The 22,740-nt window shown below is 38.9% G+C and overlaps 1 protein-coding gene across 1 annotated transcript in view; it reads left to right on the plus strand.

The window, feature by feature from the left end:
• LOC122801246 (serine/threonine-protein phosphatase 2A regulatory subunit B'' subunit alpha-like) overlaps positions 1-22,740 on the plus strand; it is a 1,986,253-nt gene that overhangs the window by 456,452 nt on the left and 1,507,061 nt on the right. Inside the window, exon 2 of the mRNA XM_044070799.1 lies at positions 4,057-4,240. The gene's annotated coding sequence lies outside the window, so the exon portion shown is untranslated. The remainder of the gene's footprint in view (positions 1-4,056; positions 4,241-22,740) is intronic.

A 22,740-nucleotide genomic window follows, 5' to 3' on the forward strand; every position in this document is an offset into this window, starting at 1 on the left:
CATAACTTCTTTTTATCTTTAGTGTGAGTTCATGTCTACCAGTAGATCCATGATCACAACAGAGCTCTGTAAACTACATTCACAAAATCACAATCAGGTGTAACCTACTATTCGGCGAGGAGATACTATTTTTCATTATATTCATACTAACTCTGGTAATCCAAAGTAATGAGCCTTTCTGTTTGCCTCCTAACTTTACAAAAAAGGCTCTTATGAAGGTACGGAACTAGCTGTTGTCATGCTGCCTTGTGTTATAGCTGACTGCAGAGAGCATCATGCAGAATACATTTACTGCAAAGCTGGTTCCCACATATCATGACCAGAAGTAGGTTAGTCGGTTATTTGTTAGTTCATACCTTTGTTGAATTCCGAAGCATATATAAGCATGTCATCTCCCATGCTTGTTTGCATTTGAACATAAAAGGGGGATATTGATGTTCAGACAACGCTAATATTTGTAGTGTTCCAGTTAATCCGATGGAATATTGTAGAGGAAATCCATTTATGAAACTGAAAGAAATGAAGCTGTATGTTTTCTGTACTCCTATTGTTTTTTGTTCCCACTTGTGTGACAAAAGGAGTTAGTGTCAGCAGAGCTAGCTGAAATTTTGTAAATAATTATATGTCATTTGTGAATATCAAACTAATTTATATAAGATGCTTGTGTTACAAATGTATTAGAAGTGTATGTCATGCGTATATTAAACTGCACAAATGTTTGTGTTGAAAAGGTATTTGTTAAGTGCTGTGTTTAAAGTGTATCCAGTGTGCCCTACTGGAAGAGATCAGAAATGTGCATGCACTATTGTAATTATTTAAATGTATTTGTTTTAACTGTGTAAACTGCAATATAAGAGGTTAACCTCAGTCCAGCAAACTTTAGAAAAATATCTGAAATTAAATTACTTTATAGGCTACGCCATAAAGATGTTTCAATGCAGCTAGAGACAAAGTCTGTACTAGGAAGCTTTCTGTATTGTCTTTAGGGTGAACTAATTGTTGCTACTTTGGAAGCATGAAGGAATGTAATTGTTTTATGACATCCAGCATCTGCCAAAGATCTGAGCAAAAGCCCTTGTGTGAGTATTTTTACAGGTAAATGCTAAATGCTGACAGCTTCAGCAATGGGGGTTTTGCCTGGGAACCAGAAGTCAGATAAAAAGAAGTTGTGTCATTCTGCAAGCTATCCCAGCAGTAATATTTTAGATATTGTTTTGAGAAGTCTCTGAGTATGATAGTGCATTCTGCATTATGTTTTGGATCTGACAACAACAAGAACCATTCACCACATCTGCCTTGCTCTAATAAAGTAAGTTTCTTGGGAGCAGTATAACACTCTTAGAAACAGTCAGGAATATGGTAAAGCTTTGTTTAGATTTTTTTTCTTTGTTTGTGTGATCCTGTACTGCAATGTCATTTTAAGTATTCCTGTGATTTTGAACTCTGATGTCACTGTGAATATATATTTAGCATGTTCTTGTTCTTTTATTATTAAATATATTTAAACCTTTCATTGTGGCTGCTCTGTGTAGAGATATTTAGTTTTGAAAGTACTTGCATATTTATTTGGTGTCACTGTGTGGGCCACTCCTAATAGCCTTGCTCTTGGTCAAACTACCGCTTGTGTTAATATTAATATTGCACAGTAAGATTGGACACCCTTTGTTAAGGGCCCTAAAGTAACAGATAAGGAGTGACTGGTGGTAGTGGTAACTACCTTGCAGTGTGCCAGAAGAGGGTATAGCTAGTAAACCTGTGGCAGCCTTTCCTGTGTGTGTGTGTGTGTGTGTGTGTGTGTGTGTGTGTGTGTGTGTGTGTGTGTGTGTGTCTGTGTGTGTGTCAAACCTCAGAGTGTGTGTCAGCTACGTGAGCAGGGTCATGAAGCACTGATTGGACAGAGAGGGCAGTGGAGGTTTTGGCTTGGTCAGTCAGCTGAGACCTCAACTCTATAGCTGTGCCAGTGGGGAGTCTTACTGGGGATCTGGAGGAAGAGTGAGAAACCAGCCCTGGACTGACTGCAGTCTCTGTGTGCTCTTAAGGGAAATTGCATTTGATGCAGAGAAATGCATCTGGAAATACTGTGTGTACCCCTGTTATCCTGTCAGTGAATGCCCCCCACTGTTGCCAGTGGTGAGGATTGAGCCTGCTTGATTACTGGTCCAGTGGTGGGTCGTCTCAACTTGGAATCTCACAAATATGTCAAGTAACTCCAGTTCTGCACAGTTGAATTGCGTCTGCCTCTAGCTCTACACAAATTGCGACAGATTGAACAGGCATTTGTTATGTGCTTACATCTGGAAGGGCCTAAATTCAGGGAGATGTTCAGAATGTTCAACCAAAGCTCGGCATTCAGAGCAGCATAAAGTCTTACATGTATAGTCAACAGTGCCGCTATTTGTTAGCAACAGAGTGATGATAGGTATAAAAGGCTGTCCATGTGTTGTAAGAGGCTATTCTTATTTGAAGCAACATAAAGGATGTTTCTACATTCATTCATTCATTCATTCATTCACTATTTCATTTATTCGTTCATGTTTTTGTATACTTCCAGTATAACAAAGAATGCAAAACCAAAGGATGTTGAAAACCAGTGAGGAGAAGAATGTTTGATTCTGTCACCATTTGGAGAAGTGTCCCATTGTCCTGGAGTTGTATATGCTTTCAGTGCCCTAATTGTGATTATAAAATATAGACCCAGTGTTGCCATAATGCAAACATCTCTGAAATGTATCTGACTTTTCTTGTACTAGAAAAAATAGCAGCCATGTACTAACATCTGATCCCTCTTGTGTGATAGCTGATCAATCACAAGTCATGTGTCTTTCTCGAGTGACAAATCACTAAGTCCCTGACTTCTTTTAAGAATCTGCAGCTATACTGTTTTCATCATGATTTTAGTTTGGCAGAAAAGCTGATTTAGAAAATTTTCTAATGCTATTATTTGAGCTGTTGAGAATATTACAATACTCGCTGCTTGTTGAAAGGACAATTGTCTCTCCCCACCGTCTACCCACCAGTCCAATAGATGGTGTGAACTCAGAGTTCATCATGGGGTGCTTTCGCTCAAACAAATAGAAAGTTTGCTACTTTTGCACAAAACTGGAATCCAAGAAAATGTTTGCCACACAAATATTGTACTCCAACACATGTCCAGTGCTGTTGCTAGTTAGTAAGAATCATTTTACTTTGGATACTAAATAGCTTTATAAGTCTGAATCTTAACCCAGTTTCACATTGTGCAAGTCAAAGAAAAAATAATTAAACTGCATAGAAGTACTTGAGATGCTGGTGTGTATTGTCATTAATGACTGTCATTGGTCTCTGTGTAGTTTTCCTTTAAAACAGGAAAGGAATGTTACTCCTAAATGTTTCCTGTTACATCATTGTAAATTACCACATGGTAATAACATCATCTGTAACCATGCCAGAATAATTTATCTGTCATTGTGGGCTTCACAGTGTATTTTTTATGTCTTGTATGGACAAGTCAGAATACTGAATAACATGTGAGCTGCCCATAACAAACTGTTTTTAACGTGTTCTTGCATAGTCTTTCAGAATGTGATATGCTTGGCTCTGATAATAAACCCAATATACAGTACTGTAAGAAAGATGATAAAAAATTTGCAAAGCCTTACTGATATTCTAATAGCAGTAACTGAGAGAGAAATATGAGCATTTCTTCAGCTTAGATAAATAATGCATTTCCCAGGGACATATCCTTAGAGTCACAGAGCACACATGTCATAGAGGTCCCTTAGGCATTTCAAGCAAAGCCCAAACAAAAGCTATTGCTGTTACTTTATAGATTACAGCATTTTCAGGAAACACAACAGTAATCGTTTCCAAATGTTTGGAAGTTTCATTTGCATTAAACTGCATGCTAATACCAGTGAACATTAGAAAAGGGCTCACAGAGTTGGGTGACAGCAAAGCTTAAATAGGATTGTCGCTTAGTTTTTGTTGTTCCATGCTCATTCTTTGTGACATTGTGCAAGACAGATGTATGGACGACATTTGTATTAATGCTGTCTTCTATCCATTTATTTAATACAGCTTTATGCAACATCTTGAGCTCTGACTGCATATGTACCCAGACGGATGAAGTCCTTTATGAAGATGTTGCACCCGTCTATGTGAAAACTGTGAGAGAATAGTTTTGTTTGGATTATGTTATGGCCTGTGACACTGCTCTGGCACATCTGTGATAAGTGTTCTTCATTTCTGCTTACTTTAAAAGGTACAGTGCATTGCATTTTTTGCTGATTCATTTTTAATGAAAGCTGTATTAAATCTTTGTGTTACAGGTTGAATGATGTTAGTGGAAGTTAGGCTATCACAGCTTCAGACCGAAGGCTGTAATTAGATTAAGTTTTAAACAGCTGAATGTTCTGCATCCACATAGTTTAATGCAAGTTTCACCCTTACAGAGTGTTTACTCTTTTCGTGATCATATTTGTGTGACTTTGGAGTTAGTAGATGTTGGGGGGGAATGCAGAAACGCTTTAATTTATAGTTGATTTTATATTTTGTTTTGTTTGTGTTGTTTGGTTCATACGTAGTATTTTTTACATATAGTGGCTGTTGACTTTACATTTGTTATGTTTATCATTCCAGTTCACATTTATTAATTTTAGTTTGCCTACTATAAGTATTGAACGTTAGGTTAAAGCACGTCATGAGGTAACTGTGGCATCTGTGAATAAAGCTTTTTATGAGAGCTACTTTAAAGCTTTCATTTTATAATTTACATCTGTTATGAACACATGCATAGTGTTTTAGTAGTTTTACAAGCTAGCAGCGATAAGCAAGCCCTGAAATGGTAGATGAAATGAGAATTGTGTCATAACTGGCATAACTGGAGCTTTGCTTTCTTTCGCTGACTACCTAGGGGCAACTTAGAAGCATAAGGGGAGACTGTCTAGGCAGATGCTTGTAATACTAACCCAGGTTGCGCTACACAGGGCTCAGCTCCCAACAGGCATTACAGTGTGGATTCATCTTCTGCCCATTTGTATAGATGGTATTAATCCCTTATGACAAGTATCAGTGATTTGTTCCTTGCTTCTCTGAATGAGTAATGTTGAAATTGGTATAGCTCATTAAACAGCATACACAGTTATGTATCCTTGCATTCCAGTACTTCTCAGACCTACAAGTAACGTGTATTTATTTGTTTGATCAGTTGCTTGTTTGATTGTCTGTTTTATTTTGTTTGCTGACCTGTAGATCCAAATTGAAAGAGATTGCTTACTGTGAAACTCCATTGTTATAACTTTTACTTAAAAAAATATTGATAATATAAATACTGTTGTTCCAAACGCAGATGTGAGCATGTACATCTGATAATGAAGTAGACAAGTGCACTTTTTAAAACTACATAAACAAAGAGCTGAAGAAATTCACTTATATAGTATGTATAATATTTAGAATGTCAAATGTATTTTGTCACTGCATTATATTTAATCCATAATTATGCTAAAACAAGAGCAGCACCATAGTAGGCAAACAGTTGCACTGAATCGAGGTATGAATTCATGGCATTGTATATAAAGTGAAATGTTTATGAACACTGTACTTGGTGTTTTATATAATAAGTTCAAACAAAATGCAGATAGACAAAGTATGCCAGGTAACGGAGAAGTGGAAATATAGAATGCATGCTAACATGACAGTTGGTAGTTATAAGTGTGGTTTGTCTGATTGTTAGTGGAAATTTCAGTACAAAAAGGAGCACAGAATATCCCTGAGTGCATCTCTTTCAGTGTCCAGTAGACATTATGAAAAGAATATACAAAAGAAGATAAGTGAATACATTAGAGAATATGACAGCAGAGTGTGAGTGGGGAATCAGGAAAGTGGCGAGAATAGTAACTAGCTAGCGCCAGAAAAGCCCTTGCTTGCTTTTCTGTATGTGGTATTGGCCGATTTCTTAAAGCCTCTTATCTTACCAGCCCAAGAGCAGTGGGGTTATCCAAACACCTGTTTTTCTGCTTACCAGAAGTGCATTTGGAATGGTTGGCTTTCAAAACCAGCAAGAATATTGGCTGTGATGATTTAGAATTCTCTCCATCATTCTTTAAAATGTGATTGGGGCTCCAATGTAAGCCAAAAGACAGCGCTTTACACTGAAACATGACATTTGAGGTAGAATAATGTCTTCTTTTTAGCCTGTTCTTTTAGGGTGATCTAAATTCTAAGGAGGCAAGGTATGTTGCTTTTCCTAAACCATCTAGAAGTTCATCTGTTGGAGGCATGAAATAGACATCACCTTTAGAAATTTCATTACCTTTATAGAAATCAGTACCAAACGTGACAGTTTCATTTGGTTGAGGTATCAAAACTACAGAGCTATTCTAAAAGGTGGTAAGGCAATGTGTCTTTCCGATCCTTTATGTAAGGTCATCTAGTGAAAACAAAGGGCAGGCATCTCATTCATGTATTTCTTTAAGCTTTTAGAAACTATTACAAAGGCTGATATTTTTATTGTGTTTTGGTAAAAACACCATAGGTTCATAGGTGTATACTAGGCCTGTAGTTCAGTAGTATTTGTTTAAGTGACTTGCTCAGAGTCACACAGGAGACAAATGGAGGCTTAGAGAATAAAACAACGGAGAACAAGAAGCAACTCCTTAATGTTTTATAACCTTAATCCTCTATATTAAGTATCAAAGTAATAAATTACATTTGTTAACCAGCTAAGCCAATTGCACACGCAGTCCCAGTTCAGGGGTGACCATAGAGAAAAGGTTGGTTTTATGTGACTTTCTCAAAGTCTGACAGTAGGCAAGTGGAGGTTTTGAGAGTCAAATATAGGACCGCTGCAGGGTCTAGATCCAGCAGCAAACAGAGAACCATTCTTTCCTGCATACCTGTAATGTGTGCTGTAACACTTCTAAATGGGGTATCTTTTTAGAGTCCAGTATATCCCTAGGGTGTCTTCCCTAGAGTAACTTAAGCAGGTGAACCAAGTGCAACTGAATCACCTGTTTGATGACAAGCATCAGACCGGGTGATAAAGTATCCCAGTTTCTCCCATACTTGTCAACCACCCTCCACTACTTATTCTTAAAGGTTTTATTAAAGCCCTGCATCAAGCCATCATTTTCAAGTGATGAGTAGCAGTTCTAATCCATTTAGTTTGGAACAAGTGGAAGATCTCCTTCATAACCTTGGATATGAAAATGGTCCATTGGTCTGTTAGAATCTTCTCCCATTCTGCTAAACATATGCATCATCTTTCTTGTGGTAGGTTTAGCAGAGGTTGTACACGACAGCAGAAATACCCGAGTCAGTGTAAAGTGTTGCGTTTTGGCTTACATTGGAGCCTCAATCACATTTTAAAGGATGATGGATAGAATTCTAAATCCTAATAACCTTTGGGTAATGGATGACCTAGCCTAGAACTACCAACATTTACGGATGGTCTTTATACATATTGACTAATGGACCTACCAAAGCCATAGCAGCCCTGTGCTAATAAGGTGCAATGGAAGGCTTTTCCTGGAGCAGTTTTCTGACCCACAGGACAAATAACAAAATCTTCCTTTAGGAGAAAAAATTCAAGAGCCTGCTTAGGACCCACTTTTTTAATCTTTTCCACCTCCAGTTGACCTATAAAATATGTTTGTGACCCAGATTCAGAATTGTGTCAGAAGGCTTAGGACCCTAATAGTGGTTTAACTACTTGGTCCCCTTTTTGTTAACCCAGTAAATATGATAATTGCTTGCCTCAGAATGAGGAAAAGTTGTTGATGGGGAACATGGCAGCCAAATTTGCAGCTTATATCTTCTTTTTGGCTTTACTTAAGGATACTTTTCTTAAATCCACTGTGATTAATGTTTAGGCCTGTCAGGTCTTTGTGCCAATTGTTGTCTTTGGGCTTGTACTACTTCAGAATGGAATAATTCCCTGCTGATGCTGGTAGATACTTTCCTGTCACACTGGCTCCTCTGAGAACACTAGACATTTCTCAATCCTCTCCCTGTACCCTATGTGGAACCTTGTAACATACCATAAACGTATTCCCACAAATCAAAAGAAAGCAAATAAATCTCTACCTAGAATGACTACATGCCTCATTTTGGGTATTACCCAACAACATTTTTAATGAACCTAGAGGAGTAGTTAACTCTGCTTCAGTTGTGGGGCAGTTCCCCTTTATCTTCATGTATATATATTATGACCAGGTTCTTCTCTGGATTCACGTTACTGCCATTTACTAGTGCTTGGCATGAAATGTTATCTCTGTTACTGTGCTTCCATAACTGAGCAGTACTTATGGTTGTTTCTCATCCAGCCACATATCACATTTTTGGTTGATATCTAAGTATCTACTAACTGTAACTGACTTAACACCATCAGAAAACATTGAATGTGTCTTTGTGTTCATACATGTATCACATTACATAGGCTGTCATTTAGTGGTCAAATGTTTGCTCTGTGCATAAACTTAAAACAATTTAACATGTTAGTTTGCCAAACTTGTTTTTAGTCCCTTCCAATGTTTTGAGGTGTCTCATAGTATCTCTTTATCCCTGAAAGGAATAATGTTCTTTGTTTTCTTCGTAATGCCTTAGAACAGTCTTAGCAGTTATTGCATTCTTTTCAGACTAATCTAACGTAGTAGCTCCCTAGATTTCTATAAAACCAATCATAAGTGGCTTGAGAGCTGAAAATTTACTTTTGGGTATGTATTCAGACCATCATAGCCCGTGGAAACAAATGGTGAGATTGACATTGGCTAGGCTGTTGTCTACTGAACCAACTGCCATTAGCTAGGCTGCTGTCTACTGGACCAATGGCCTAGTAATAACCTAAGAGTATATGAACCTTTTGTTATTTGCATCATGTACAGATGTTGCCTGCCATGCGGATATAAGGTCTGCTTATGTGCTTCTGTCAAATATTCTGTAGGCTGTATTATAGTCGACAGAGTTTATTATTTTTTTCATGAGAATTTAGTAAAAAAGTATCAAGTGAAAGTTAGATGACTTCTTTATGTAAGAAGTGCATAGACTGTACTACCAGCTAGGTTGTCAGAGTGAGTTACATATCAGAATCCAAAGTTATTCAGCAGGTAAGTAGCAACAGGTAGGCACAGTCCGATGTGGTGAGTATAAGCTGTATTGTCTGGTGTGTAGACATTTGTATGGCATTAAAAATCACAAAGCAGAATTTAGAAGTAAAGGTGATTTGCCAACTGTTGACAAGGACCACAATACATTCTTGTTAAAGCAAGCAGAAGTGTGTCCATTTACACATGGCATCTTTGACAAATTTCTGAAAATAACAATAAATGTCTGACTTTGTTATAAGGCTGTCTTGTGAAGAAGTATAAAACATACGTCAGTTATAAAGTAAAATATGCTAAAATATTTTATTTGAAGCATATGAATCTACTGGTAATAAGGAAGGTAGGATTTGCAATTGAGCTGTTGCATAAAATGTGATGAGTTGCGTGGAAGTTTTTGTTTTATTTTTACTTATCTCCTATCCATGCAGCTGTTTGACCATGTATTTATCTTCTCAGAATTATCAGTGTGGTTAACAGTTTTTTAAATGTAGTGCGTAATTAGAACTCGAGACAAATCTCTCTTGATTCTGAATACTTTCTTTCGTAAGGCCTAGTTGAGTCCTTGTTTCATCTTCAACTCATTTAATATGTGGCAGGCTATTCAAAGTAAAGGTGCTTATTTTTAAAACATAGATGATCTAAAATAAGTTTTACGACCTAATAGTCTCTGCCAAGTCTCTCGGCAGCAGGGAAGTAGCCTTCATAAAAACAGAAAAGTAATTTTTGTGATTACATGAAAGCAGCATAATTTTTCTTTTTTCATTTCATTCAGCAATTAGTTCACTATCTGGGAAAAATGCTTTGAGGCTTTTTAAAAAATATGTAATTATCACTTCCGGGTTGTATTTACCTAGTATATATCATATGTAGATGGATGGAAATACACATGCGCACACACACACACACCCACACACACATACACAAAATCTTTTCCCAATATAATTCCATTAATTGGCTGACATACTAATGGGGTTTTGAAGAGACTGAGCAAATGATGGGTCTCGGAGGAAACTGACAGAGTATTAGAATTGTAAATAATCACCTTGTGTTGCTAACACCAGAACTAATTATCACTTTCAGAGAAATACAACCAGGCAGTGATTAATTGCATATTTTTAAACAACCTCAAAGCATTCTCCCAGATAGTCAACTAATTACTGAATGAAATGTAAAAACAAAAAAATAATGTTGCTTTCATGTAATCACATAAAATTTCTTATTTTGCTGATGCTTTATAGTTATGGACAGAAAATATTTTCCAAGTTTACTGTGAAGACACTCCTAAGCGTCAAAACAGAAAAATATTTAAGTAATGCCTTTATTCTACACGTTACAAGTCTGGGGTGGCCCTCAAATGTTTGCTACATTTTTATTTGCCTAATATCTGCATTTTAGAATTTCTTCTGGTAAACAAAACACTCCTCAATGTCCTGTATAGAAAATGACAAGAGAAGGCTACATGCCCATAGCACTAACCGCAACATCCTATATACCCTTAGCACTAATCATGACACCCTACATACCCATAGCACTAATCATGGTACACTGTATACCATTAGCACTAAACATGACACCCTATATACCCTTGGCACTAATCATGCTACCCTGTATACCCATAGCACTAATCATGGCACCATTCATGTATAGTAAGTAGGCAGTGAATCCTCCAGGCCAGTTTCAATCCTAGAGAAATTGTGTGGCATTTGAGTAACTGATGATCTAATTGCAGTGTACTTTGTAATGCTTTCATACAGACTGACATTTTCCCATGACCCATAAGTGACTTATAGAATCCTTACTTTATAGCATATGCCATAATACTGATAATTAATGCTGTTGAGATTGTTTATTCTGTTTGACTAAGACAACTAGGTCATTTGTGTTTTATTTGTATGTCTCTCATGTAATCATTCCAGTAACTCACGTTTGTACAGACTGTCTGCATTAAATTTGAATCTGCCATCATTACAGAAATGAATAAGTGAACAAATTTAGTAAATTAAATATCTTTTCAAATACTTCACAGGTCTTTGACTTTGTGTATATGGGAATTGATTTTTAAGGACATCCCAGCTGAAGCATAACATCTTTGTTAAGGCATGGCAAGGCATGTTCACACTTCTCTTTGCAGATTTTAGAATTATAGTTGGTTCAGTGACGTCTAAATGGACTTTGGAGCTTTTCTCCCTGGGTCTCTGGTGAAAATGAGCTTCTACCCAGTTGGACTTTCCCGGTGGTACTCATATGTCAATAAATGCTAGAACAAATTGTGCATGTTAAGCAAGCAAGAAGTTGTGATGGTGCTACTTATAAAAATGTTGTTTTATTCCACATCTAAGGATGTTACAAGACAGAACTCAGCAGAGAAGTACCTTCAGTCCATATGGATGATTTTTAAACATTTTATATACTTGCTGTCACTTGATTTTGCTTAGAAAATAGATGGTGGTCTGCATTTATAAATGCAATGCTCACTGCATAAAACTGTGTACACTGTGTTTATGATATAGTTATGTTGAATGATTCATAAAGCATGTATCGTGCTACTGACATGAGAACATATCATGTTTAATATACTTGCACTGGAGTGCAGAATTCAGTTATTACTATATGCACCACTTTCAGGCATGCTTATACTATGCTGACCTCAGCAGTAGTCAGGTGAACCAAACAGTTAAATGCAAGGCACTAAAATGTAAAGTTTTTAATGAAGACTGCTGTCAACTGTATATGATTTTGAAAGTAGTGCATTCAAACCCTCAACGAATAACTGCAAGAACACCAAATTAGATAGAAAAAGAATGGGGGGGGGGGGGGGCGCTAAGAAGGACTACATTTATGAAGAAAATATCTTGTCTAAGTCACTTCTGCAAATTTAAATGACAGGAGTTTGACTTTCATATGTTGACTATATCATACAATGAGAAAAAAAATCATTAGAAAAATACATGATGTTTGGCTAGGTCAAATGCCAGTACAAAAGCGGAAGAGCAGTATATTTGGTAAAGTAATGCAGTAACTCACGTGAAGGAAGCTCCTCTGTAAGTGATTATTCATTTGATAAAAGGCTGTCCATAGGGTCTGCATGAGTCAATATTTACTTGATAACGCTTAAATAAAACAGCATGTGCATGCATGTGTGTGCCCCTCTCTATCTATATATCTATATATATATATATATATATATATATATATATATATATATATGCAGCATAATCTGAGTGTGTAAGGGCCATGTGTACAGTTACAGTTAGGGGATGCAGCCTAATCAGAGTGTGTAAGGGCCATGTGTACAGTTACAGTTAGGGGATGCAGCCTAATCCGAGTGTGTAAGGGCCATGTGTACAGTTACAGTTAAGGGACGCAGCATAATCCGAGTGTGTAAGGGCCATGTGTACAGTTACAGTTAGGGGATGCAGCCTAATCAGAGTGTGTAAGGGCCATGTGTACAGTTACAGTTAGGGGATGCAGCCTAATCCGAGTGTGTAAGGGCCATGTGTACAGTTACAGTTAAGGGACGCAGCATAATCCGAGTGTGTAAGGGCCATGTGTACAGTTACAGTTAGGGGCTGCAGCATAATCCCAGGGTGTAAGGGCCATATGTACAGTTAAAGTTAGGGGACGCAGCATAATCCAAGCGTGGAAGAGCCATGTGTACAGTTACAGTTAGACTGGGCTGTTGAATTAGGTGAGTAACTCATTCTGGCATAAGTATGGAAGTTGCTCTATTATCTATTATTTTATTTTTATTTTATTTGTTTTATTTATATTTGTTGACCAGGAGTGTCCGACTGGACGTAGGTCCATTTTCAGCGGAGGCTTGGGGAGAAAAGCTCCACAGTTAAAATAAACAGACAGTAGTTACATTGGATTACATAGCGATTAACAATTTACATAGCAATTACTTACAACATATTTACAAGATGATGAACATAGTACATCAGTAGACAACTAGAATCTTTATCTGTGAAGTACATAACCGACATTAACAAATATTAAAATAAAAAGTTCCTGCTGTATAAGTACTAGGCTTATGAGCATCTGAGCTTGCTATAATCAAGGTAGTTAGTGGAGTGGAAAGAAAGGTAGTGGTTGGATATGGTGGGTGATATTAGAGTGGGTGTTGCAAGGGCATAGCCAGCATGTTTTTAGGTGAGATTTTAGTAAAGTTTTGAAGTGGGTGCATGATGGTACAGAGGTAATTGTAGGTGGGAGGGAGTTCCATAATTTGGCTATGGTGCAAGAGAATAGTTCTTCACCAGCAGAGGTATTGGCTTTAGTGATCTGCAAGTGATTTTTGTTGCTGGATCTTAGTGGTCTGGTGGTGCGATAGGGTTGGAGTAGATTCTGAAGGGATGGGACATTTAGTGGATGGTTTACTAGTTTGTGGGCGAGTGAGAGTTGATACCATTGAAGGAGGTGAGGGAGTTCAAGCCAGCCCATTTCAGCAAGTGAGAGACAGTGGTGACTACGGTAGGTTGCCCCTGTGGCGAATTTGATAATTTTGTTGTCGCAGGTGTCTAGCTTGTTTAGATCGCATTGCCTTAGGTTGGTATATATTGGAGAGGCATAAATTAGGGTGGAGATAAGGTGGGAATTTGCTATTGAAATCTTTACTGCTTTCGTGAGAAGATGCTTATTTCTGTATAACGCTCCTAGTTTTTTTTATGGTCTTGGATATGTGAATGTCAAATTTTAGTTTATTGTCTATTTCCACTCCTAGCAATTTGGTGTGTTCAGTTTGGTATATAGTGGTGTTGTCTTTTGCTGTGATGTTAAAGTGAGAGTTGTTTTGAGTATGTTTGGTGGGTTGGAAGATGAGTAGTTTAGTTTTGTTTGGGTTGTGTATTAATTGGGCATCGGATAACCAAGTTTCAACATTGCAGTTTGGGTAGGGACTGGGCTGAGCAGATGATGGTCGAGTCATCTGCATATTGTATGAGTGTGCCATGTGTGGTGGCAGAGGCTAGATTATTGGTGAAAACAGAGAAGAGTAGGGGTCCAAGGATGGATCCTTGGGGAACCCCTATGGAGACAGGTAGTTGGGGAGATATGTCATTCTGCCATACAACGGATTGTTGGCAGTCAGACAGGTAACTCTGAAACCAGTTGGTGACTGATTGTGAGAAGGATAGGTTACTGAGGACAGAGATAAGTTGTTTGTGTGGGACCATGTCAAATGCTTTAGATAGGTCTAGGAAAGTAGCAGAGGAGATATAGCCATTGTTTTTATGCTGAAGGATAGTGTTAGTAAAGGAGAGTAAGGCAGTGGTGGTGCTATGGTTTGGTTGGAAACCATGCTGAGTATTGGAAAGTAGGTTGTTAGTAAGGAGGTAGTCTGAGACCTGAGAGTGTATGCATCTCTCTAGTATTTTGGAGAGTGGAGAAAGAATAGCTATGGGGTGGTAATTGGTTAGTTCTGTGGAGGGTCCACCTTTGTGGAGGGGAATTATATGTGATACTTTCCACAGTGTGGGAACATAACTTTCTGACAGAGATCGGTTAATCAAGATGGATACTGGGTAGGCCAGAGCATCAGCTGCGATTTGTAGGTATTCACTTGGGAAATTTTCTGCTGCTAATTTGGTGGGTTTAAGTTTAGTTAAGAGTTTTTTTATGTTGGAGGTAGGTACAGGAGAAAAAGAGAAGGCAGTGGGGAGGATTAGTAGTTGAAAGTGTGGGTTGGAGGGGGGTTGTGTTGTTTAGCTAGTGATAGTATGGTTTGTGTGAAGTGTGTGTTGAATGAGGTAGCAATATTTTCTGAGGAGTGAGGGATGGTAGGAGGAGGGGTACTGACTTTACCTGGGTGGAGGATGGAGTTTATGGAGGACCAGAATTGTTTGGGGCTGTGTTCGGAGGAGTCTAGGGCAGACTGGTAGTATTGGAATTTGTCCTGTTTTATTAGCTTTTTGACTCTATTGCGTAGTTCTAGGAATTTCTGTCAGGTTGAGGGGGTCTTGGTTTTGCACCAGTGCTCCCAGGCTTTATCCCTGTTTTTCATTTCTGACTTAGTGGTTTTCTGTAGCCATGGGGAGGGTTGTGCTTTGATTCTGGAAAGTCTAACGGGGGCATGGTAATTAAGGATGCTCAGGAAGGTAGTATTAAAAAATTCAACTGCGTCATCAAGACTGAGATACTTTAGAGGATGCCAGTTACATTCTTTGAGGGATGAGATGAATGTGAGTGGGTTAAAGTTTAGTTTTGTACGTATCTGACGGTAGACGACAGGTTTAGCTTGGTATAGGTATTTTTTCAGTAGGAATGTTGGGGAGTGATCACTGAGGCTCTCTGATAAGCAGCCTGTTATATATGACTGGGGGCTCTTACTGACTAGTATCCAATCCAGAGTAGTGTGCTTGCTGGAGTTTTTATTTATCCTGGTTGGTGACTGGACTAGTTGGGTGAAGCCATGAAGGTTTACATGATGGGTTGGATGGGTGCCAGAACAGGATTGCCAGAAAATATTGAAATCATCAAAAATGATAGTTTCTTGGGGGAGATGGTGGGTAGACCAGCTGAGGAGGTTTTCTAGTGGAGGGATGTTTTGGCCAGGTGGGAAGTAGCATCCAATTATGTTGATGGTTTTGTTTTGGTTTATTTTGAGGTTGGTATATATTATTTCTTCATTGCCTATTTGTGGAGCTGATGATTTTAAGATCTGGATGTTTAGATGCTGTTTAAACATTATAGCTACACCACCTCCTTTCTTGTTTAGCCGGTCTGCTCTTAGTATGCCATAACCTGTAGGGGGTATTTGCTCACTGGTAATGTGAGGTTTTAGCCAGGTTTCTGTCAGGATGACTGTATTTGGGGAGTACAAGTCTATGGTGGCATGGAGTTCATGGACTTTGTTGGATATACTTCTAATATTTAGGCTTAGTAGAAGGAAGTAATTTGGCTTTCTGTTGGCTGTAATATGGGAGAAGTTGTGGTTTCTAGTCTGATTATGAGGATCGGGGTTGGAGATGGTGGATATCTCCACTTAGGGCTAGTTTTGATATGCATGAGGTTATTAGTTTTCTCAGTTTTTGAATGTGTTTGTTTATAAGGGAAACTTTATGATTGTGATCTTTGGGTAATAGGTATAGTGGGAGGGTTACTATGTTAGGTTGTAGGGATGCTTTATGTTTGAGTAATATAGTTGATAGAATATGTGGGGGGTGCATAGGGATGGTTCTTGAGTTGGTGGGAGGGGAGCTGAGTGAGGGTGAGACATGAGTGATGGTGTGAGTAGTAGTACAGTGGTAGTGGTTGATTGCGGGAATGATAGAGCTTTGTTGGCTACTGGAAAGATGGGAGAGGTTTGTGAGTGTAATAAAGGTGGGACCACTGGGGGTGGGAGGAAATAGGGGGCAGGGTGGGGAGTGAAGCGGGTAGAGACCCTGTTAGTTGCTCTTATGAGGGGGCTGTAAATAATCAGGTAACAGAGTTAACTGATGAATGGACATATGATAGTGACAAGGGTGGTTGTAGTTTTAAAAATGGTGCCTGCCACAGGTAATATTTATTAGCTTTGGGATTATCTTAAGGTAATAAACAGGGAAGGGGGAGGAGAGAACAAGGGTGTGAGCAGGCAGTTATTTGTACTGCTGCTAATGAGCCAAAGCAAAGACAAGTTAGTGTTTGAGAAACAATCACAATTGACCAAGGACTGCTCTGAAACTGTCAATTCTTAACCATTTTCAGGTGGAAAAACAGGATAACCTTGTATCAGTAGGCCACTGTGGTCTCAGTTTAAATTAACAAGCACACAGTATTGATCAGATTATGGATACTATCTGCTTTTTAAAACGGTTGTGTGGGGAAAATAATTTAATTTTAAATCTGTTTGAGAAAATATCAATACAAGGCATGTTTAAGGCATAAATGATATTACGGCAGAGTATGTTTGTGTAAGAGGGGAAGTGTTGGTGAGTGGGACTTCTGGGACTGATATGTAAGCAGTGGGAGTAATGTTTGTAAACAGGTTATTAGAGAAGTACTTTTTGATAATGAGATACTGTAACATAAAAAGCAAATTATGTTACATCAGTTATGCAAGTTAGTCACTTGTGTAAAGCACGTATATTTATTGCTTCCTCAGTAAGAGACAGCTGCTCATGCATGGGTTCCTGCTAAAAGCATAACAACTGACATTGTGTTTCTCTTCATCATGAATATGATGTACTTGCCGCGGTAGTACAACCAGGGTGTACTAGTCTCACACAAATGTAGAATGATCTTCAAGTTAATGTATGCATGTAGCAGGGATGACACACACACACACACACACACACACACAGACACACACACAGACACACACACACAGACACACACACACAGACACACACACAGACACACACACACAGACACACACACAGACACACACACACAGACACACACACACACACACACACACAGACACACACACACACACACACACACACACACACACACACTGTAAACATACTTTTTGGCATTGCTGTTAGTTTTGACATCTGCTGTATTTACTTTGTACTTTTTATAAACTTTTACAAGAGTTATGTGTAAATGTCTTGTGCTTCTACATATGGAGCCATCATATATATCAAATGTGATTAACATATATTAGTCATTCATTTTTGTGCACACAAACACAGTAGATGTTCATGTTAACTGGAATATTATACAAGTGATTGGCACAGACTTAGACTCAGTAAGTAATGTGATGGAATGGACATTTATTTATCATTTGTTTAATGGGAAGGTCCACCTAGGCCACAAAGAGCCCATTTTCATTGGAGGCCTGGGGAGAAAAGCTCCAGCAGAGATACAAAGGACAAACAGTAGCACGTTATACAAGTGGTTACAAGCAGACACAATTAACAGTAACTAATGTAATTCAGCATAACAGTAGCATAACTATAGCAAATGATTACAATATAGAAGGGTTACAGTGAAATTTCCAGTTAAAGTCTATGCTATTCACAGCATTTAGTATTAGGGTAGGTATTGTATTAGGGATGTAAAGTAGTCCAGATTGCTGATTTTTGTTTGATTTTTGATTTTGATTGTTGATTGACTTAATAGTAAATGCAATATTAATTTTGTAGGTAATCTATGGAAATAGTATTTCTGAACATAAAAGTTATTTTTAAGTGAAAACAACTTTATGTATTCTAGAAAAGACTGTTGGCATTGTATTGAAAGTGGCAAATAAGTCTGTGATAACATGGTGGAACTGTGTTGGTTGCCTAAATGCTTTTATTTCTATGATAAAATTCTGAGAGTAGAATTGTTTTGCAAAGCCAGTTATATTGAAAATATCAATAGAGACTGAGCATTATTTGATGTGAAAGGCCAGAGGTCATAAGAGTTGTGCAGTTTGGTAGATCATTTCAAACTACTGTACAGGTAACATTTGAAACCAAAACCATCTGCTGCTGTTTAGAGACATCTGCTTCACAAAAGAAAAAAATGAAGAAGAAGCTGTATATATTTATATGGCAAGAGTCATAGTGTCTAACAGAAAAGTGGTATTTTCAAAATGACCCAACTAAAACATTGAGAGACAAAGTTGTATCGTATACATAATGACGTATTGTTGTTTAAACACATATCTGAGCTTGGGTAATGATTTACAGATTTCACTGTCCATGGAAACAGCTGTAAAAGATGCCCAGTTATGTAGGAATGTTTGATTGCGTGTGTGCGCTCAATGAAGTGTTTGTTGGAACAAGCCTTCAGCCAGAATGCTTTGCTGTGTTAGTTAGTGTCTTGTACTGTGAAAATAATCACTGGCTTAAAGACAGATACTCTATCAAATGTAATAAGAGTCATGGTCATAGTAGTCAAAAGTGTAATAGGCAAAAACCAGAGGAAAAAAGAAAGATTCATGGTGTAGCAGCCCTTATCGTATAGTATAAAAAATATATTTAGTAGGATAGAGCTCCCAAGAAAGCATATGTACTATGTGGCTACCCAGAATTCAGAGCAGAGTAAAGCTTTTGATGGAATCTCTTCCTTCGCCCATTCCTAACTGTGCATGTACTTTCCTCTATACATATACTACACTGTATTTTTGTGTTTATGCCTGTTTGTGCATGTGTGTGTTTGTTTTTGCCTGTGTGTGCGTGCATGTTTGTTTTTACATGTGTGTGTGTGTGTGTGTGTGTTTGTTTTTGCCTGTATGTGTGTTTGCCTGTATGTGTGTTTGCCTGTGTGTTTTTGCCTGTGTTTGTTTTTGTGTGTGTGTGTTTGTTTTTGCCTGTGTGTTTGTTTTTGTGTGTGTGTTTGTTTTTGCCTGTGTGTGTGTGTGTTTGTTTTTGCCTGTGTGCATCTGTGAGTGTGTGTTTGTTTTTGCTTGTGTGTGTGTGTGTGTGTGTTTGCTTTTGCCTGTGTGTGTGTGTTTGCTTTTGCCTGTGTGTGTGTTTTTGCCTGTGTGTGTTTGTTTTCGCCTGTGTGTGTGTTTACCTGTGTGTGTTTGTTTTTGTCTGAGTGTGTTTGTTTTTGTCTGTGTGTGTGTTTGTTTTTGACTGTGTGTGTATGTGTTTGTTTTTGCCTGTGTGTGTTTGTTTTTGCCTGTGTGTGTTTGCTTTTGCCTGTGTGTGTGCGTGTGTCTGTGTGAGTGATGCATGTGTGAGTGATGCGTGTGTGTGTGTGTGTGTGTGTGTGAGTGATGCTTGTGTGTGTATGTGTGTGTGTTTATTTTTTTTGCCTGTGTGTTTATTTTTGCCTGTGTGTGTGTGTGTCTGTGCATGTATGTTTTTGCATGTGTGTGTCTGTGCATTTGTGTCTGTGTGTGTGTGTTTGTTTTTGCCTGTGTGCCTGTGTGTGTGTGTATATGTCTGTGTGTGTCTGTGTGTGTGTGTCTGTGCGCGTGTGTGCATGCATGCGTGCGTGCATGTGTGTGCGCGTTTGTTTGTTTTTTGCCTGTGTGTGTTCATGTTTCTGCCTGTGTGAGTGTATGCATACATGAAAGTGTGAGTGTGTGTTTGCCTATGTGTGTGTGTGTGTGTGTGTGTGTGTGTGTGTGTGTGTGTGTGTGTGTGCTAGCCTGCGTGTGTGTGCATGTGTGTTTGCCTGTGTGTGCATGTGTGTTTTTGCCTGTGTGCACATGTGCATGTGTTTGTTTTTGCCTGTGTGTGTGTGTGTGTGTGTGTGTGTGTGTGTGTGTGTGTGTGTGTGTGTGTGTGTGTGTGTGTGTTCGCGTCTGTGTTTTTGCCTGTGTATGAGTGTTTGTGTGTGTGTGTCTTTGTTTTTGTGTGTGTGTGTGTGTGTGTGTGTGTGTGTGTGTGTGTGTGTGTGTGTGTGTGTGTGTGTATGTTTTTGCCTGTGTATATGTGTGTGTTTTTGTCTGTGTGTGTGTATGTTTTTGCCTGTGTGTGTGCATGTGTGTGTTTGTTTTTGCCTGTGTATATGTGTGTGTTTTTGTCTGTGTGTGTGTATGTTTTTGCCTGTGTGTGTGTGTGTTTTTGCCTGTGTGTGTGTTTGTGTATATGCATGTCTGTTTGCTATTGCCTGTGTGAGTGTGTGTGTTTGTTTTTCCTTGTGTGTGTGTATATGTGTTTTTGTTTCTGCCTGTGGGTGTGTATGCATGCATGAAAACGGAAGTGTGTGTTTGTGTGTCTGTGTGTGTGTATATGTGCATGTGTTTATGTTTTGGCCTGTATGTGCGTGTGCACGCACGTGTGTTTGTTTTTACCTGTGTGTGCGTGTATGTGTGTTTGTTTTTGTCTGTGTGTGTGTGTGTTTGTGTGTGTGTGCATGCATGCATGCATGAAAGCGTGTGTGTGTTTGCCTGTGTGTGTGTGTGTGTGTGTGTGTGTGTGTGTGTGTGTTTGCCTGTGTGTGTGTGTATTTGCCTGTGTGCATGTATGTGTGTTTTTGCATGTGTGTGTGTGTGTTTTACCTGTGTGCATTTACGTGTTTATTTACCTGTGTGTGCGTATATGCCGTATGTTTGTGTGTGCATGTGTGTGTGTGTTTACCTGTGTGTGTGTGTTTGTTTTACCTGTGTGTGTGTTTGTTTTGCCTGTGTGTGTATGTGTGTGTGTGTGTGTGTGTGTGTGTGTGCTTTGCCTGTGTGTGGGTGTGTGTGTGGGTGTTTGTGTGTTTGTCTGTGAGTGTCAGTGAGTGTGTGTGTTTGTTTTTGCCTTTGTGTGTGGGTGTCTTTGTGTGTGTGTTTGTACTTGTGTATGTGTGTGTATGTCTTTGCCTGTGTGTGTGTTTTTGCCTGTGTGCATGTATGTGTGTTTTTGCATGTGTGTGTGTGTGTTTTTGCCTGTGTGTGCATTTGCACGTGTTTGTTTTTGCCTGTGTGTGCGTGCGTATGTGCGTATGTTTGTGTGTGCATGTGTGTGTGTGTTTGCCTGTGTGTGTGTGTTTGTTTTTGCCTGTGTGTGTATGTGTGTGTATGTGTGTGTGTGTGTTTTGCCTGTGTGTGGGTGTGTGTGTGGGTGTTTGTGTGTTTGTCTGTGAGTGTCAGTGAGTGTGTGTGTTTGTTTTTGCCTTTGTGTGTGGGTGTCTTTGTGTGTGTGTTTGTACTTGTGTATGTGTGTGTGTATGTCTTTGCCTGTGTGTGTGTTTTTGCCGGTGTGTGTATGCATGCATGAAAGCAGAAGTGTGTATGTGTGTGTCTGTGTGAGTGTGTGTGCCTGTGTCTGTGTGAGTGTGTGTGTGTCTGTGTGTTTGCATGTGTGTGTTTGTTTTTGCCTGTGTTTGTTTTTGCCTGTGTGTGTGTGTGTGTGTGTGTGTGTGTGTGTGTGTTTGCCTGTGTGCATGAGTGTGTGTGTGTTTTTGCCTGTGTGCATGTGTGTGTGTGTGTGTGCGTGAATGTGTGTGTTTTAGCCTCTGTGTGTGTGTGTTTGCCTCTATGTCTGTGTGTGTATGTTTTGCCTGTGTGTGTATGTGTTTGTTTTTGCCTGTGTGCGCATGTGTGTTTTTGCCTGTGTGTGTGTGTGTGTTTGTTTTTGCCTGTGTGTGTGTGTGTGTTTGTTTGTGCCTGTGTGTGTGTGTTTTTGCCTGTGTTTGTGTGTTTGTTTTTGCCTGTGTGTGTGTGTGTTTATGTTTCTGCCTGTGTGTGTGAGTGTATGCATGCATGAAAGTGTGTATGTTTTTGCCTGTGTGTGTGTGTTTTTGCCTGTGTGTGTGTGTTTTTGTCTATGTGTGCATGCGTGTGTTTGTGTGTGTGCCTATGTGTGCTTGTTTGTTGTTTTTGCCTGTGTGCGTGTGTTTGTTGCTTTTGCCTGTGTGTGTGCATGTGTCTTGTTTGTTTTTGCCTGTGTGTGTGTGTGTGTGTGTGTGTGTGTGTGTGTGTGTGTGTGTGTGTGCGTTTGTTTTTGCCTGTGTGTGTTTGTATGTTTTTGCCTGTGTGTGTGTGTGTGTGTGTGTGTGTGTGTCTGTGTGAGAGAGAGAGCAGTGGTAGCAGCAGCAGTTAATCGATTTTGCATGCCTTTTGACCTATTAGCTCAAGAAATCTCAGATTTTTGCAGAGTTCACTGTCAATGGAAACAGCAGCAATAGATGCCTAGGTGCTGTGAGAAGGTTTAATTGCATTTGTGCATTCAATGAAGCCCAAAATAAAGGGGAAACAGGCTGCAAAATAGGTACGGGTATTGCTCTTATAAAATTACAAAGTATAAATTCCACAAGCGCTTTCACCCTAACTCAGTTGTAGGGCTTTTTCAAGTATAAAAACAGTGTA

Source organism: Protopterus annectens, chromosome 4.part1, assembly GCF_019279795.1.
Source record: "Protopterus annectens isolate FY-2018-M chromosome 4.part1, PAN1.0, whole genome shotgun sequence".
Lineage (NCBI taxonomy): Eukaryota > Metazoa > Chordata > Ceratodontiformes > Protopteridae > Protopterus > Protopterus annectens.